The sequence below is a fragment of the Triticum dicoccoides genome, chromosome 5B (genome assembly GCF_002162155.2).
Source record: "Triticum dicoccoides isolate Atlit2015 ecotype Zavitan chromosome 5B, WEW_v2.0, whole genome shotgun sequence".
NCBI lineage: Eukaryota > Viridiplantae > Streptophyta > Magnoliopsida > Poales > Poaceae > Triticum > Triticum dicoccoides.
This window is the reverse complement of record NC_041389.1, coordinates 365,304,152-365,322,423: the sequence shown is the minus strand read 5'-3', so window position 1 is coordinate 365,322,423 and position 18,272 is coordinate 365,304,152. Positions and strand designations below refer to the sequence as shown.

The 18,272-nt window shown below is 42.8% G+C and overlaps 1 pseudogene; it reads left to right on the top strand.

Moving 5' to 3' along the window:
- Positions 1–2,185: 2,185 nt before the first annotated feature.
- Positions 2,186–2,949, top strand: LOC119305560 (annotated as a pseudogene).
- The last annotated feature ends 15,323 nt before the right edge of the window (positions 2,950–18,272 follow it).

Here is an 18,272-nt window from a genome sequence, read left to right as displayed (position 1 = left end):
AAGCGGGGCGAAAGCCTTTTTCGATAATGGGAATGTAGGTTGCATGAGATGGAGACATACTAAGGTCGAAAGGCCCTACGAATGTCGTCGGGTCGGTCTGATGGATTTTTTGGTGGACACATCTCAACGTCCTTTCCCGTTGCAATGCACGGGTATTTGTGCTAGTCTCTACCTAATAATAAAGCGCGGTGGGTTTCCGTCGTCTGTCACCCCTATTTGCAAAAAAGTCCCCATAGTTTGTTGAAATCAACCCGCAGTCCATCTATAAGTCAAAACGAACCCTTTTTTTTAATTTTTTTAGAAACCCCTTGAGATTTCAGGTAATCAACCCGCCGTCCATATTTAAGTCATACGAATCGTTTTTTTGTATTTTAACAGAAAACCCCCTAACCTTTCGGTTAATCAATCCGCAGTTTATCTAAAACAAAATTATCCATGTCTTTTAAACCGTAACTCCGATTTTAACATATTATATATGAAATTTGATTAGAAAAATGTGTAGAATCTAAATATGCTGTTACTTTTAGCTGTTAAATATTTCTAAACTATTAATTTGGGTGCAAACTTAATCTATAGTGGACGGTCCGTTTTTCTTTCGCACCGGCGGCGATCCAAATTGCAAATAAACACACATTAAAACCAGATTGAGTGGGAAAAAACATTGATAACCACGCATACACAACTCTGAAAAACCTCGCGGGAAAAAACAACACTTTTCTCATCTTATTCTGAGTGATTGTGTGTGTGCGAGCGCGCGCGCATGTGTGTGTGAGAGAGAGACGCCTTAGGACTGACCACATTCAAATGCATTTTCGTTGTGTGAGCAGTGAGACCACCGTCGGGAACACAAATGTGATGCCATTTTAAATAAAGAACGTCTACCTATCAGGTTCTCGAGTCGTGGTCATTGGGTTAAGAGCGTGTATTTTTTCTGTCCCGTTGCAACGCACGGGCTCTTTTGCTAGTCTCTCCCTAATAATAAAGCACGGATTGGGTCTCCGGGTTCACCGTCGTGCTGTTTTTTCGAAAACCTCCCTTTGATTTTTAATAATTGATCCCGCAGTCCACCCGTGGAAAAAACGTTTTGGATTTCTGCCCCACGCGTGGACACGCTTGACAAAAAAAAACCACCCCCGAGTCAATCGACCACGCCTCGCACCCCCATCTGGATCCGCCGCCTCCCCACCGCCGGCCCGCATCGTCCGTCGCACCCTCCTCCCCGTGTCTCCGAGTCCTCCGCGTGCAGCTTGCCGACGTCGAGGCCCAGGCCGCCGCGCTCCGGGATTGCGCCGGCCGTCTCGAGCGCGTGCCGCGGACTGCGACGGGCTGCTCGGCACACTCCGCGCCGCCACGAGCAACAGGTGGTAGGACGAGGAGAGGGTGGTGGAGACAGCGAAGGAGCTGGTAGGAGGAGGAGGAGAGGAAGGTGGAGGCGGCAGAGGAGCTAGTAGGAGTACGAGAGGGAGGTGGAGGCGGCGGAGGAGGGGACGGGGATGACGGGGACAAATCGGACTACACACCGGAGGACGAGGGCATCACACCGCCTGCCGATTCCTTCTTCCTCGCGTCCCGGTTACATGGCCGTCGCTGCAGTCGCCCAACATCGACCACCTTGCCCCGATTAGCTCTTGGATACGCGGACGACCGGATGTGCTCCAGCGCGGCCGCCTATGGGCTGGTCCCACGGTTCGTGCTTTCCTCATGGTCATGGAGCTATCTCTTATTAAATCTGATTGTATCCCTGTTTGTGGTGATTGGGTTGGTGTAGATGAATCGACAACTAAACTCGGGGACGTGATATGGTGCTCGGTGTAGGTGGCCATGGTGGACCTGAAGCTGGCTTAGATAAGCGATGGGGTCAGTGTTGTGCTCCTCCCGTTCTCATTAACCAAATAGTGCAGACTGTGGCTGCATGACTGGTGTATATATCCACTTGGATGACCAAAATAAAACTGATAGCAAGAACCAGATATAGTGCTAAGTTATAGTTCGTCAACAGATCCATATTAGTTCACAGATTCTCACAACAAATCTGTACATTCAGAATGACCATCAAAATCCAGCAGTACAATTAACTAGATTGGAGGAATTTATTTGATCAATATGTGCACATGAAACAATAAATTAACCCGCGTGAACTATATTTGAGTTAAGAAAAAACTGTTTGATATTCTTTTTGTGCTGCAGATCGAGCGGCGGCGCTCCCGATCTGATCGGGAGCAGGACGACGACGGCGAGCACATGGCGGACGAGAGGAGCAGGAGGGGAGGCGCGGAGGCGGGGCCATATGCGTCGGACGCGCGCATTCGCCCGCAGTCAACGCGGACACAGCGGCCGTCCATGGCGGCTCGGGTCTATGTAGGAGGACGAGGGGAGGAGCTCGCGAGGCCCGACACCGGTAATGGAGCGGAGGCGGCTGGATCTGGCGATTCTAGAGGGGCTGGCGACGAGCGGCTCCATGGGCGGCGACCTGCAGGGTTCAAGCGGCGGCTGAAGGTTTGTCAGATATACTTCCATTTTATGCATGGGTTGATCCCTCCCCTGGATACTGTCAAGGTTTGCATTTCAATGGAGCATTGCATCATTTTGCTTTAATTATTTAAACTCCCTAAATGGTACAAGTTGAGTGTAGGTATGAGCGATCTGGTTTCCTCTTTTGTTGTTCTATACGAGGATGATCCAGATGCCTTTTGGTGTTTTGAGATGCTACTGAGAAGGATGGTAATTTGTATCTATGTCAAACCATACTGGCATATGTTAGGTTGGTATTTTTGCATGACTTAATGCATGATATAAATTCTGTTGCATCTCAGCGTGAAAATTTCCACCTCGAGGGACCGACAGGAGTTATGAAGCGGTTGGAAGCATTGTGGAAGATCATGGAATTGACAGATACGGAACTAATAAACTGGTAAGGATCAAACAGGCAAATGGAGTCCTAATTTTCTATTGGAAGTTCACATGACATGGTTCTATGTTTGAGGCTTCAACAGACTGCGTATGCCTCAAGATTTGAGGTGTGAGTGTGCGACTTGATTTTCTGTGTTGTTACAGTTAATCGGTAATGGATAAATCAAATTTTGTTATGTAGATTGGTAAAACTAATTAAGTTAATTTTTTCTTATTTATGGGTTATAATTTATTACTCCAAAAGCAGATTTGTGTATGTTAAATAGATTTTCATAGGGATATAAGACTAGAAGTGTGGATGTTTGTCAATTTTCAGAGGGAAATAAGCAACAGAATAGACATAAAAACATGGCTGCTTTGGGAAATTTTGGATGTTACCCATGGCTCATGCATGATGGTAGTTGTTGCGAAGATCATCTTATCTATCCAGCATGAATCATCCCAGCACAACAAATTGTCTATTTAGTTCATCACAAACACCAGTATCACGGGGATAATGGAGGTAAATCAAAGCTCAATGCTGAACCCTTGGTACATCCTCCATGTTATGTTAGGACAAGAAAACAACCCAAGGGGCACCAAACCATTTATGCTCCGCTAGCTTCAGATTTTTTGTTTTTGCATAATTAAGATGACAAGTTTGCAGACATACGATACTAGCTAGCTAATTTTAATCCCATTACAATGTTATAGATAGCTTCATTACAAAGTATATGGTCTGATTTTATATTATAGAGTGTGTGTATGAGAACTGATTCAGAGTATGTTGGTCATTTGCGTTCTCAAGCTTTTTGTTGTATGATTTCTATGGGAGAGAATGATACACGAGCCAGTAATAATAATAATACAACTAAAGTTTGTGAACATATCATTGCAAAATGGTTGGCTAGATAATGTTCACATTCTACTATATATGATCATTTTCCTTGTAGCTATACACTTATTTAGAATACTGTACAATTTTATCTATAGATCATTTTGTTAGGAATGATAGTAAAACAAGGAATGTTTTTCTACTTGTTGATCTTCTATCCCCTATCCACCCCGTTTCACTCATGTTCCCACTTTCAAAGAACGGACGTGGATCTGTGGGGTCTTGAACATGTTTTGATGTTTATTGGGGGCATTTGGATTTTTTTTTTCTCCCGTTGCAACGCACGGGCATGTGTGCTAGTAATAATAAAGCACGGATTGACTCCGCGGGTTCACCGTCACAATACGCTTCTTCCCGTGATTTTATGCTTTCAGTTTAAATTTAAAACATATTCGAGGTGGTACTAAATTTGTTTCGAGATAAAGGATTCGGCTGTTACACGTGTCACCCGTCTGGGCCTGGGCAGCGTCAATGCTAATGGGTAATGGGCCTTTAGAAACCTCCTCTCACGCCTTCTGTCCCTTTTCTCTTCCGACGAACTGCGACTGGGGTCCATGCGAGGAGCTCGGGCTCCCCCGTGGCTGCCTGCTGCGTGCACCGGTTGGGCCACACCGGGCTGAGGCCGGCCTTCGTTGGGGAAGTGGAGGAAAAGAGGCAATGGAGGCGTCGGAGTTGGAGGCGGGGCAGAGAGCCAGCGGATGACAGAGGCACCATGGTCCGCCGGCTGCAGGCAGGTGAGCGGGAGACGGGAGGCTCGCTGGTGGACGCGCACGGCGGTGCGCGGTTGCGTGTGAGGCAGCCGGCTACAGGGGCACGCAGGCGGCGGTTGGGCACAGTGGTTCGGCGAGGCGTCGGGCAACATGATGGGCGTGGGCGGGATACGCTGTCCGGGCGAGAGGATGGGCAGGAGGAAGGCGTGGAGGAGGTGGTCGTCGCCGCCGGCGGCGCCGCCCGTGGTCAACGCAGACGCAGCGGCCGTCCATGACGGCTTAAGTTAATGTAGGAGGACGACGAGGAGCTTGCGAGGGCCAGCGGCGCCGGCAAGTTCAAGCTCTTTGTATAGAGGAAAAGAGAGAGAGACGTGAGAGGGAGAAGAGGAGAGGAAGGCAGAGTATGCACACTACATATCGTACATGGATTTCATACACAGCTAGCAAACTCACGTATATGTATGCACAGTAAGCATGCACTCATGCAGTGATAAGAATTGTATATGACCGCCATCGAAGAGGAGCTGGTTCCGCCGGCCGCGGCAACGTCTTGACGCACGGCCGCTGTTGAAGAGTAGTCTCTTTTTGAATGTCCGCGTGTTGGTGAGGAGCTGCCCCATTCTGAATTTTGCATGACAATTTCTGCAGCAACATGGGATTTCCTCAGGACCATCAGAATACATGTTCAGGTACGGATTTCTACCGGACCATCAACACTCGGAACAATATATATGCATGCATGCTGAGAACAATTATACAAGGATGTGTGTGTCTATCATACAATTCTACCACTATATGCATGTATTTGTTTATGGGTCATTTACAGTTCACAGGTTATTATGGTCTCTAGGTAAGCTTAATGTAATTTCACATGAGACAATCATCATGTACATACCAAAAGAATATTTGTTTGCATGGGGATGAGATGACTGAATGCTTGGAATATAGGAAGTGTGTATACCTTCTGTCTTATAAACCTACACTAGAACATAAAAGCGCGCATTGCCGCGCCCGTCTATGTGGAAGAAAGTATGGTATAAATATTTGACAAATTTGAATTAACCTAGAATTTGGATCAAATTTGATCTACCCATATATTTAGCGTTCATTCAATAAGAGTAATACTAATCGGTCTAAACTGAAACACGAAATGTTTTTTGGATTAAGGAGAAAGACAGGGAAAGGGGTGACCAATGGGGCGTGAAAAAAATTAATGTTTAAACCATGTTTCATAAAGTTCTTTCTAAAACAATGTGTTGAGCATCAACACACCGAAATAGTAAGGATGTTTTTAATTTGAATTATTTGTTGTGAATTTAAGTTTTATCCAAGAGCATGTGAGTACGAACCTCATTTTGAATATCCAGAGAAGTAGATTCTATTTGTCCTTTTCTCTCGGATATACACTATTCTGTAGGATATACTACGTATTATCCAGAGAAGTTAGGGGTGGGTGGACGCATAGCATGATGCAAACTGTTCATACTTCCCATATAATACATTAATCAGACTTGACTTGTCCACTACAATTGCAAGCAAGCAAACAAATGGCAACAAATCAGTTTAGCGTGAAACGACAACTCGACCGAAAAACACAGTTGTTGGCGGTCGCTGGGCTGGCAGAATCATTGAGCGCTTGCTGGGCCGGGTCACCTTGCTCCTTTGTTGGCCCACTTCATCAGAACGCACCTGAATCAATCTGCAGAGCAGCAGCCCTGCTAGGTTGGGCTGGCCATCTAGTGCCATGCGTGACGGCAATGAATGATGGTAAAATCGCTGTGCAAGGTGGCAGATGGATCCGGTACGTTCACGAGCATCATGTAACGGCTAAGGGGTTTAAATCGTTGTGGATGCTCCTAACTAGCTCAGTTTTACTGTTTAGTAATTTATGAACCAAATATGTTCATTTCCTTTTTTGCTGCATATATGCTTAGGAAGACACAAAATACATAGTTTAGTTTTGCTGTTGTTCAGTTCTATTTAACAGATGTAGACCAACTCACAAGTTCAAATTATTTCACTGACACTTTTCTATTAAGAATTGTTTGCCATTAATTTTTCTCCCTGTTGATTTATTTTCTCCTTAGCATCCATCACCCATCATTGCCCCGTGATGTGACTCTCTTTCCCAAATGCACAAACAAAGAAATGCCTTGCATGCACTGAAAATTTAGTTCCGTTCAATGCCAGCACATCATCTTCGTACAGTATGTGAACAACAAACTAGAATTTTATTCCTTGGGTTCAGATGTGGCATTTGCTCATTTGATTTTGGGTTAAATTTGCTACTTTAGTTAGAATTCCAAGAGCTTAGTGTGGAATGAAATTTACTAAGGAATGTAGTGCAAAAGAATTTGTCGATTTTTTTCTATAGGATTAATTCACTCATACAATAAAGCGCCTAAAAAAATCATATGGATTCAATCCTCAATTTTTCAATGAAAATATTTTGGATCAAAAATACCCTAAGGTGGAATAGAAAGACCACCATGGCCAAAATTTATTATCGAAAGTGGTTGATGTTTGTTATGACAATTTTGACTACAAATAATAGAAAATAGGCCAAATATTTACTAGACTCCCTAATGGGGCACACAATGGCGTTGGAGTAGACAAACGCTAAAGTAGATGGGACACATTGACTTCCCGTTGCAACGTACGGGCATATTTGCTAGTTAGTGCTAATCCACCTAAGTTAACTAAATTGATTGTTTTGGTCTAGATGTAGTCTATGTCATGTGGTCCTATCTTATTTCTTAAAATAAGCCTAATTAAAACTCCATTTCAATGTCAAGTAGGTCCCACTTGTATTATTCATTGGTTGACCAGTCAATTGTTGACCGAGTCAACCCAGCCCCTGGCCCCACCGGTCATACATAGTGGGTAGGTGTTGTTGTGTACAAAAGGTATTCACTATTTTTATTTCGAATTAGAAAGAATCCAGGAAATCATTTAAACTTCAGAAAATCATATAAAATAATCTGTAACTCAGCTGAAAATAATTTATATATGAAAATCTGTCAGAAAAATCCAGCGAATCCAAATATGCCCTCCGTTCATCTGTCACATGCCCCTAGCATGCTGAACACGGAACATTCCCTTTCCGGTCATTTGTCTGACACAGGTCCGGAACCGGGAAAACATTCCCGGTTGAATCCCCCCTTCTCCTATATGGTGCAACACTTTGTTAGGTCGACCCTAGCTCTGCTTTTCGTCATGTCATGCTTTATGATGCATTGTTTGCTTTATATTTATTGTTTCTTCCCCCTCTCTCTCCGATAGAGCCCGAGACCGATGCTGCCCCTGTGATCGACTAATTCGACGACGACACTTCTTCCTTTTTAGCAGAGCTTCCAGGCAAGTCGCCCCTTTGATCATCCCGACATCGCCCATTCCATTCTTTCATGCTTGCATTAGATTTTGCTACTGTTATTGTTTGCTCCTATTCTGATGCATAGCCTGCTTTTGTAACCTGCTTATTGTTGCCTACCTGCTTATCCTAAACTGCTTAGAATAGGTTGGTTAGTGATCCATCAGTGACCCCCCACCTTGTCCTTGTTGCCCCTGCTTCATCATCGACGACTCGATCAACGTGATCGACGACCAGAGCCCGACACCTCACATCACATCACATCCCTTTTGTTGCTCAACTCTACAGAGTTACCATCGAGTGCCGAGGGTGGAACCTCATACATCACTCCTGATGAGATCTCTATAGTATAGCTATTCGGTCGTGGTCATCGAGGGTGATTTCCTGCTTAACCACTTCCGATACGACTCTGTCGTGCAACCCCTCAAGTGTGAACCTCGAGGGTGGTTCCTCTTACGTTCACCTTGATGATTACATCGAGTGGAATCCGTCGAGGGTGACTCCTCAGGTTTTCCCCTTGGTGTTAGACACACGGTTACTATGGTTACTATGACTTTACACTGAACCAGGTTACTGAAGACGGGTCGACCCTGAGGGGTACCCGCGCGAGCTTATTGCGAGTGGTGTGGAGTCGGGTTGACCTGGAAGGTGCCCGCGAGATAATTACGAGGCGTGGCAAGACATTCTTAGCCCTTGCCGCAAGTCCTCGAGACGGGGCGACGGGGTCACATCTTTCGTGAGTCTCTGCTTGTTACCGCGCGTTCCTAATCCACTACGATTTGGATATTTGATCCGAGGGGCCTCTGGCCTGATAGCACTAACCATCACGTGGGCATAGTATGGGTGTTCCGCGTCGTATGCATCAACCGAAGCTTAATAGACGTCAGCGACTGAGTGGCGCGCGCCGTGTTGGACTGGTAAACACCTGCCTTTCTAAGGTGGTAGCTAGGTCTGCTCATCGACCGCGTTCGCAACGTGCAGGAGTTCTCGGGGCGATGGCCCAAGACCCCTGAGGTCATAGGTTTAGTCCGGCGTGCTGACCTCTCTATTAAGCCTAGGTCGGGTTGCGGCATATTGTTTGGCCGAGGCCGGGCGTGACCCAGGAAAGTGTGTCCGACCGGAGTTAATCGAGCGTGGTGGGTAAGTGCTACGTCTTGAGCTTGTGTTGGTTTTCCTTGAAGAGGAAAGGGTGATGCAGCAAAGTAGCGTAAGTATTTCCCTTAGTTTTTGAGAACCAAGGTATCAATCCAGTAGGAGGCTCCTCAAAAGTCCCACGCACCTACACAAACAAACAAGAACCTCGCAACCAACGCAATAAAGGGGTTGTCAATCCCTTCACGGCCACTTGCGAAAGTGAGATCTGATAGAGATAATATGATAAGATAAATATTTTTGGTATTTTTATGATACAGATTGGAAAAGTAAAGATGCAAATAAAAGTAGATGGTAAACTTATATGATAAAAGATAGACCCGGGGGCCATAGGTTTCACTAGTGGCTTCTCTCAAGATAGCATAAGTATTACGGTGGGTGAACAAATTACTTTCGAGCAATTGATAGAAAAGTGAATAATTGATTATCTAGGCATTATCATGTATATAGGCATCACATCCGTGACAAGTAGACCGACTCCTGCCTGCATCTACTACTATTACTCCACACATTGACCGACTCCTACCTGCATCTAGAGTATTAAGTTCATAAAGAACAGAGTAACACATTAAGAAAGATGACATGATGTAGAGGGATAGACTCATGCAATATGATATAAACCCCATCTTTTTATCCTCGACGGCAACAATACAATTCATGCCTTGCTGCCCCTGCTGTCACTGGGAAATGACACCGCAAGATTGAACCCAAAGCTAAGCACTTCTCCCATTGCAAGAAAGACCAATCTAGTAGGCCAAACCAAACTGATAATTCGAAGAGACTTGCAAAGATAACTTAATCACACATAAAAGAATTCAGAGGAGATTCAAATATTTCTCATAGATAAACTTGATCATAAACCCACAATTCATCGGATCTCGACAAACACACCGCAAAAAGAGTTACGTCGAATAGATCTCCAAGAATATCGAGGAGAACTTTGTATTGAGATTCAAAGAGAGAGAAGAAGCCATCTAGGTAATAACTATGGACCCGAAGGTCTTTGGTAAACTACTCACAACTCACCGGAGAGGCCTTGGAGATGATGTAGAGGCCCTCCGTGGTCGATTCCCCCTCCGGCGGAGCGCCGGCGAAGGCTCCAAGATGGAATCTCGCGGATACAGAAGGTTGCGGCGGTGGAAATAGTTTTTCGTGGTGCTCCTGGATGTTTTCGGGGTACATGGGTATATATAGGAGGAAGAAGTAGGTCGGTGGACGCTCGAGGGGCCCACGAGGGTGGGGGGCGCGCCGGGCACCCTCGTGGCCGCCTCCTCTGTTGCTTGACGTCCACTCCAAGTCCCCTGGATCACGTTTGTTCCAAAAAGATCGTTCCCCTGGATGCTGAGGCATGAATTGGATATGTTGCTTCGGGAGTCGAGAAAGGATCCCGGGGCGTTGACAACAACATAAATATGACTTATGTTATACTACTCTACTCCCTCTTGCTGCAAGACGGTGGTTTTCAAAAGATGCTAGTCTTTGATAGGACTAGCTTCTCCCCCTCTTATTCTGGCATTCTGCAGTTAGTCCACATATACTACCCCTTTCATTGATACTGATGCATAAGTAGTGTAGATCCTTGCTTGCGAGTACTTTGAATGAGTACTCATGGTTGCTTTGCTACCCCTTTTCCTCCTTCTTTCTTCTTTCTGGTTGTTACAACCAGATGGTGGAGTCCAGGAGCCAGATGCCACCTTTGACGACTGCTACTACCCGGAGGGTGCTTACTACCACGTGACGGACGCCGACGACCAGGAGTAGTTAGGAGGCTCCCAGGCAGGAGGCCTTGCCTTTTCGATCGATGTTGCTTTTGTGCTAGCCTTCTTAAGGCAAACTTGTTTAACTCATGTCTGTACTCAGATATTGTTGCTTCCGCTGACTCGTTTGTATTCGAGCTTTCTGGCTTGTAATATAAAGCTTGTATTATTTTAATTTGGGTCTAGAATTGTGTTGTGATATCTTTCCATTAGTCCCTGATCTTGATCATACACATTTGCGTGTATGATTAGTGTACGATTGAATCAGGGGCGTCACATCTCACATGCAAACTCAACCTGTGCAGCAAGAATAGTAGCAGACAACAAACAAAACTACAAAGCAGAAAGCTCTTTAAAGCAAAATATATAAATCTCATTACTGGTTCTGAAGCAGTAGAGGAATTGACAGTATAAAGGCTGTAGAAATTCAGGGAAATTGTCCAGAGACACAAACATAGTAAATTTCTTTCACACTGTAACCAAGCGCCTCTAATTTGGCAAACAAATTAATGAACTCTCGGATAGTAAAAATAAATCTTTAAAATAACCAAAGCTATATAAGAAACTACAGAGCATTCTTCAGGTATTGGTAACTCGGCCCCTATGCCTAGAATCCAAGATTAGCTGCACATGTATAGGGTTGACATCAAGAATCCAATCAACCATACATGAATACATGAATACATCTGTTAATTATATCAATTTTATCACAAAAGAATGAAGGCATGCATCTAGCAAATTTTGTCAGACCACATAAGAAATGTAAAAACACAACATCTCTCAGTTTGTATAGATCGATGTTATATTTAGGTGGGTTGCCATGTTTCTAATAGAATTTAGATTCAACCAAAGGAGGTGCATGACAACTTCATTTGGTCCAATTATCAAATTCAGTTGTACTTTCTCAAATATGAAGTGGCACGTGATGACTTGCAGACTTTGCACATTTAGAATCATATGTCTCTTCCCTTGTGTACACAGCTCGTCACAAGTAGTAGCGCTGTCGACTGCTTGCCAGGCCTCAAGGAACAACAGGTTCTCCTCCATGAGCGCATAACTTGCTTGGGTGAGTCTCAAACCAAAAATCAACTAGAATAGAAGAGGTGGTCAGTCTGACTCTAAACCAAAATATCAATTTCCCAGTGTTGTCTTAATTATATGAGGGTGGGTGATGACCCACAAGTGTAGGGGATCTATCGTAGTCCTTTCGATAAGTAAGAGTGTCGAACCCAACGAGGAGCAGAAGGAAATGATAAGTGGTTTTCAGTAAGGTTTTCTCTCCAAGCACTAAAATTATAGGTAACAGATAGTTTTGTGATAAGATAAATTGTAACGAGTAACAAGCAATGAAAGTAAATAAAGTGCAACAAGGTGGCCCAATCCTTTTTGTAGCAAAGGATAAGCCTGGACAATTTCTTATAATGAGAAAGGAGCTCCCGAGGACACATGGGAATTATCGTCAAGCTAGTTTTCATCACGTTCATATGATTCGCGTTCGGTACTTTGATAATTTGATATGTGGGTGGACCGGTGCTTGGGTACTACCCTTACTTGGACAAGCATACCACTTATGATTAACCCCTATTGCAAGCATCCGCAACTACAAAAGAAGTATTAAGGTAAACCTAACCACAACATTAGACATATGGATCCAAATCAGCCCCTTACGAAGCAACACATAAACTAGGGTTTAACCTTCTGTCACTCTAGCAACCCATCATCTTCTTATTACTTCCCAGTGCCTTCCTCTAGGCCCAAATAATGGTGAAGTGTCATGTAGTCGACGGTCACATAACATCACTAGAGGAAAGACAACATACATCTCATCAAAATATCGAACGAATACCAAATTCACATGACTACTAATATCAAGACTTCACCCATGTCCTCAGGAACAAACGTAACTACTCACAAAGCATATTCATGTTCATAGTCAGGGGAGTAATAATATGCATTAAGGATCTGAACATATGATCTTCCACCAAGTAAACCAATTAGCATCAACTACAAGGAGTAATCAACACTACTAGCAACCCACAGGTACCAATTTATGGTTTTGATACAAGATTGGATACAAGAGATGAACTAGGGTTTTGAGAGGAGATGGTGCTGGTGAAGATGTTGATGGAGATTCACCCCCTCCCAGTAAGAGGATCGTTGGTGATGACGATGGTGATGATTTCCCCCTCCCAGAGGGAAGTTTCCCCGGCAAAACAGCTCCGCGGGAGCTCTAGATTGGTTCCGCCAAGGTTCCGCCTCGTGGCGGCGGAGTTTCGTCCCATAAGCTTGCCCACGATTTTTTCCACGGTAAAAGCCTTCATATAGCAGAAGATGGACACCGGAGGGCCACCAGGGGGCCCAGGAGACAGGGGGCGCGCCCAGTAGGGGTGGGTGCGCCCCCACCCTCCTGGCCAGGGTGTGGGCCCCCTCTGGTGTTTCTTTCGCTCAATAATTCTTATTAATTCCAAAAAGAAGTTCCGTGGAGTTTCAGGATTTTTGGAGCAATGCAGAATAGGTTTCCAATGTTTGCTCCTTTTCCAGCCAGAATTCCAGCTGCCGGCATTCCCCCTCTTCATGGTAAACCTTGTAAAATAAGAGAGAATAGCCATAAGTATTGAGATACAATGTGTAATAACAGCCCATAATGCAATAAATATTGATGTTAAAGCATGATGCAAAATGGACGTATCAACTCCCCCGAGCTTAGACCTCGCTTGTCCTCAAGCGGAAGCCGATATCAAAAAATATGTCCACATGTTTAGAGATAGAGGTGTCGATAAAAATAAAATACGGACATGAGGGCATCATGATCATTCTTATAACAACAACATAAATAGATTTTATCATATGATTTCTTATGCTCAAGTAACAATCAATTCAGAATGTCAAGTATGGTTCAGAAACTTCATTGGAAACTAACAAACTATAATCTCAGTCACTGAAGCAATTGCAATTTATCATAACATTAGAAAGAGTCAAGAATAGAGCTTTTCATAAGTCCACATACTCAACTATCATGTAGTCTTCTACAATTGCTAACACTCACGCAATACTTGTGGTTATGGAGTTTTAGCCGGACACTGAGAAAGATAGGGGCTTATTGTGTTGCCTCCCAACGTATTCACCTTTGGGTGATGTCAACAATAATAATTCATGCTAACTTACATCCAATTGGATATATATATATATATATATATATATATATATATATATATATATATATATATATATATATATATATCAAGATCTTTCAAACACGAGGAGCTTGCCAAAGGATAAAATAAAAAGGGAAAGGTGAAGATCACCTTGACTCAAGCATAAAGTAAAAACATAAAGTAAAAGATAGGCCCTTCACAGAGGGAAGCAGAGGTTGTCATGTGCGTTTAGGGTTGGATGCATGAAATCTTAATGCAAAAGAACGTCACTTTATATTGCCACTTGTATGTGGACCTTTATTATGCAGTCCGTCGCTTTTATTGCTTCCACAACAAGATCATATAAAGCTTATTTTCTCTGCACTAATAAGTCATACATATTTAGAGAGCAGTTTTTATTGCCTGCAACATGACAACTTACTTGAAGGATCTTAATCAATCCATAGGTAGGTATGGTGGACTCTCATGGCAAAACTGGGTTTAAGGATATTTGGAAGCACAAGTAGTATCTCTACTTGGTGCAAGGAATTTGGCTAGCATGAGGGGGAAAGGCAAGCTCAACATGTTTGGAAGGTCAATGACAATATACTTTAACTGAGATGTGAGAAAACATAAACCATTACGTTGTCTTCCTTGTCCAACATCAACTCTTTTAGCATGTCATACTTAATGAGTGTTTCACAATCATAAAAGATGTCCAAGATAATATATTTGTATGTGAAACCTCTCTTTCCTTATTACTTCCTATTAATTGCAACAATGACCAAAACTACGTTCGTCAACTCTCAACAACTTTTATGCCTCATACTTTCTATGTGTGAAGTTATTACTATCCATAAGATCAATATGAAATCTTTTAGTCTTTTTATACTTTCTACTTTCTCAAGATCATAGCAACATAGCAAAGCCCTTGACTCAACACTAATCTTTATTATAGATACCTCACAGACTCGATTACATAAAGAGATCACAAAGCAAACTCAAAACTACTTGATACTAAAACTTCAATCTACTAGATCAAGATACTACAAAAAGGACCGAACTAAATAAAATGGTAAAGATAGGAGTGTGATGGTGATACGATACCAGGGCACCTCCCCCAAGCTTGGCAGTTGCCAAGGGGAGTGCCCATACCCATGTGATTTTTTCCTCGGAGGTGATGGAGGTGGTGATGATGATGGTGGATAATCGCACATCGAGCATAAAAGCTCCTCCAACTTGCGGATGATGCCCTTGAGTCCGACGATATGATCCTTCAACAAAATATTCTCCTATGTGAGATACTTATTCTGTATGCGAGCTAACTCAATCATCTTGAAAGCTTCAATCTCAGTTGGAGTAAAGAGGTTAGGTAAGGGTTGATGGATGTCTTCTTCTTTCACCGCCGGAGCTTGAAACTCCGTGGCCTTTGTGATCCCTTCCTCCTTGTTGATCTCTTCTGGTTCTTCTCTTTTCAGCTATATCTTCAATAGCCAAGCATCCTTGTCTTCATTGTTGGAGGAAGGCGACGTCATGGTGCTCTAGATCTGTAACAGAAACAGATCGAAATGAAAGCAGATGATATTTGCGTGATACGGTGGTCAAAACCTTCGGGAGTTTATATAATGAATTTTTACCTACCAAAATACGTAATGTGCAAGAAAACGGAGTCCGGGAGGCACACGAGGTGACCACGAGACAGGGGGGCACGCCTAGGAAGGGTGGGCGCGCCCTCCACCCTCGTGGAGGCCTCGTGTCCTTCCCGGACTACTTCTTTCTTTCTAAAATTCTTAAATATTCCAAAACTGATAGAAATTGCCATTAGAATTGTTTTGGAGACGGTTTACTTACCGTACCACATACCTATTCCTTTTCGGAGTCTGGAACGTTCTGGAAAGTGTGCCTTATGTATTCCTCCGGGGTTACGGTTTCAATAATATTAGTTTCAACACTGATAGGATTACTTGAGATATAATGTTTAATTCTTTGACCGTTCACCACCCTCGTACTTGTGCCTTTGAAGTTGTTGATTTTTATGGCACCGGAACGATAGACCTCCTCGATAACGTAAGGACCTTCCCATTTAGAGAGAATTTTTCCTGCAAAAAATCTTAAACGAGAGTTGAATAATAACACATAATCACCTACGTGAAACTCACGCTTTTGTATCCTTTTATCATGCCAGCGTTTGACTTTTTCTTTGAATAACTTGGCATTCTCATAGGCTTGGGTTCTCCATTCATCAAGTGAGCTAATATCAAATAACCTCTTCTCACCGGCAAGTTTGAAGTCATAATTGAGCTCTTTAATTGCCCAATATGCCTTATGTTCAAGTTCAAGAGGTAAATGACATGCCTTTCCATAAACCATCTTCTACGGAGACATACCCATAGGAATTTTGTATGCAGTTCTATAGGACCATAATGCATCATCAAGTTTTTTGGACCAATTCTTTCTGGATCTATTCACAGCCTTTCGCAAAATTAATTTGAGCTCTCTATTGCTCAACTCTACTTGACCACTGGACTGCGGGTGATAAGGAGATGCGATTCTATGATTAACATCATACTTAGCAAGCATCTTACGGAAATCACCATGAATAAATTGTGAACCACCATCAGTCATAAGATATCTAGGGACTCCAAACCTCGGAAAAATAACTTCTTTAAGCATCTTAATAGAGGTGTTATGATCAGCACTACTAGTTGGAATAGCTTCTACCCACTTAGTAACGTAATCAACAACAACTAAAATATGTGTGTAACCATTAGAGGCAGGAAAAGGTCCCATATAATCAAAGCCCCAAACATCAAACGATTCAATAACAAGAGAATAATTCATAGGCATTTCTTGACGTCTACTAATATTACCAATTCTTTGACATTCATCACAAGATAAGATAAATTTACGAGCATCTTTGAAGAGAGTAGGCCAATAAAAACCAGATTGCAATACCTTATGTGCAGTTCTATCTCTAGCGTGGTGGCCTCCATATGATTCAGAGTGACACTTGCGTAGAATCTGTTCCTATTCATGCTCAGGTACACAACGTCTAATAACACCATCTACTCCTTCTTTATAAAGGTGTGGGTCATCCCAGAAGTAATGTCTTAAATCATAAAAGTACCTTTTCTTTTGCTGGTATGTGAAACTAGGAGGTATAAATTTAGAAACAATGTAATTAGCATAATCAGCATACCAAGGAGCAGTACGAGAAGCATTAACGACCGCTAATTGTTCATCAGGAAAGCTATCATCAATAGGCAGTGGGTCATCAAGAACATTCTCTAACCTAGACAAGTTGTCTGCAACGGGGTTCTCAACTCCCTTTCTATCAATAATATGCAAATCAAATTCTTGGAGCAGGAGAACCCATCTAATGAGTCTAGGCTTAGCATCTTTCTTTTCCATAAGATATTTAATAGCAGCATGATCAGTGTGAATAGTAACTTTGGAATCAACAATATAAGGTCTAAACTTATCACATGCAAACACAACTGCTAAGAACTCTTTTTCAGTAGTAGCATAATTTCTCTGGGCAGTATCAAGAGTCTTACTAGCATACTGGATAACATTCAATTTCTTATCAACTCTTTGCCCTAGAACAGCACCTACAGCATAATCACTAGCATCACACATAATTTCAAAGGGTAAATTCCAATCAGGTGGCTGAACAATAGGTGCAGTGATCAAAGCTTTCTTAAGTATTTCGAATGCTTCTACACAATCATCATCAAAGACAAAAGTAATATCTTTTTGCAATAAATTATTCAGAGGCCTAGAGATTTTAGAAAAGTCCTTAATGAACCTTATATAAAAACCGGCATGACCAAGGAAACTTCTTATACCTTTTATGTCCTTGGGACATGGCATCTTTTCAATAGCATCAACTTTGGCTTTATCATCTTCAATACCTCTCTCGAAAATCTTATGCCCCAAAACAATGCCTTCATTGACCATAAAGTGGCACTTCTCCCAATTCAAAACGAGACTAGTGTCGTCGCATCTCTGCAAAACTCGATCAAGGTTGCTCAAGCAATCATCAAAAGAGGATCCATAGACGGAAAAATTATCCATGAATACCTCACAAATCTTTTCACAAAAGTCAGAGAATATAGCCATCATACATCTTTAAAAGGTAGCAGGTGCATTACATAAACCAAAAGGCATACATCTATAAGCAAAAGTACCGAAAGGGCAAGTAAAAGTAGTTTTGGATTGATCCTTCGCTGATACATGTATTTGAGAGAAACCAGAATAATCATCTAGAAAGCAGAAATGTGTGTGTTTGGATAGTCTTTCTAGCATTTGATCGATAAAAGGTAAAGGGTAATGATCTTTCTTAGTAGCTTTATTTAATTTATG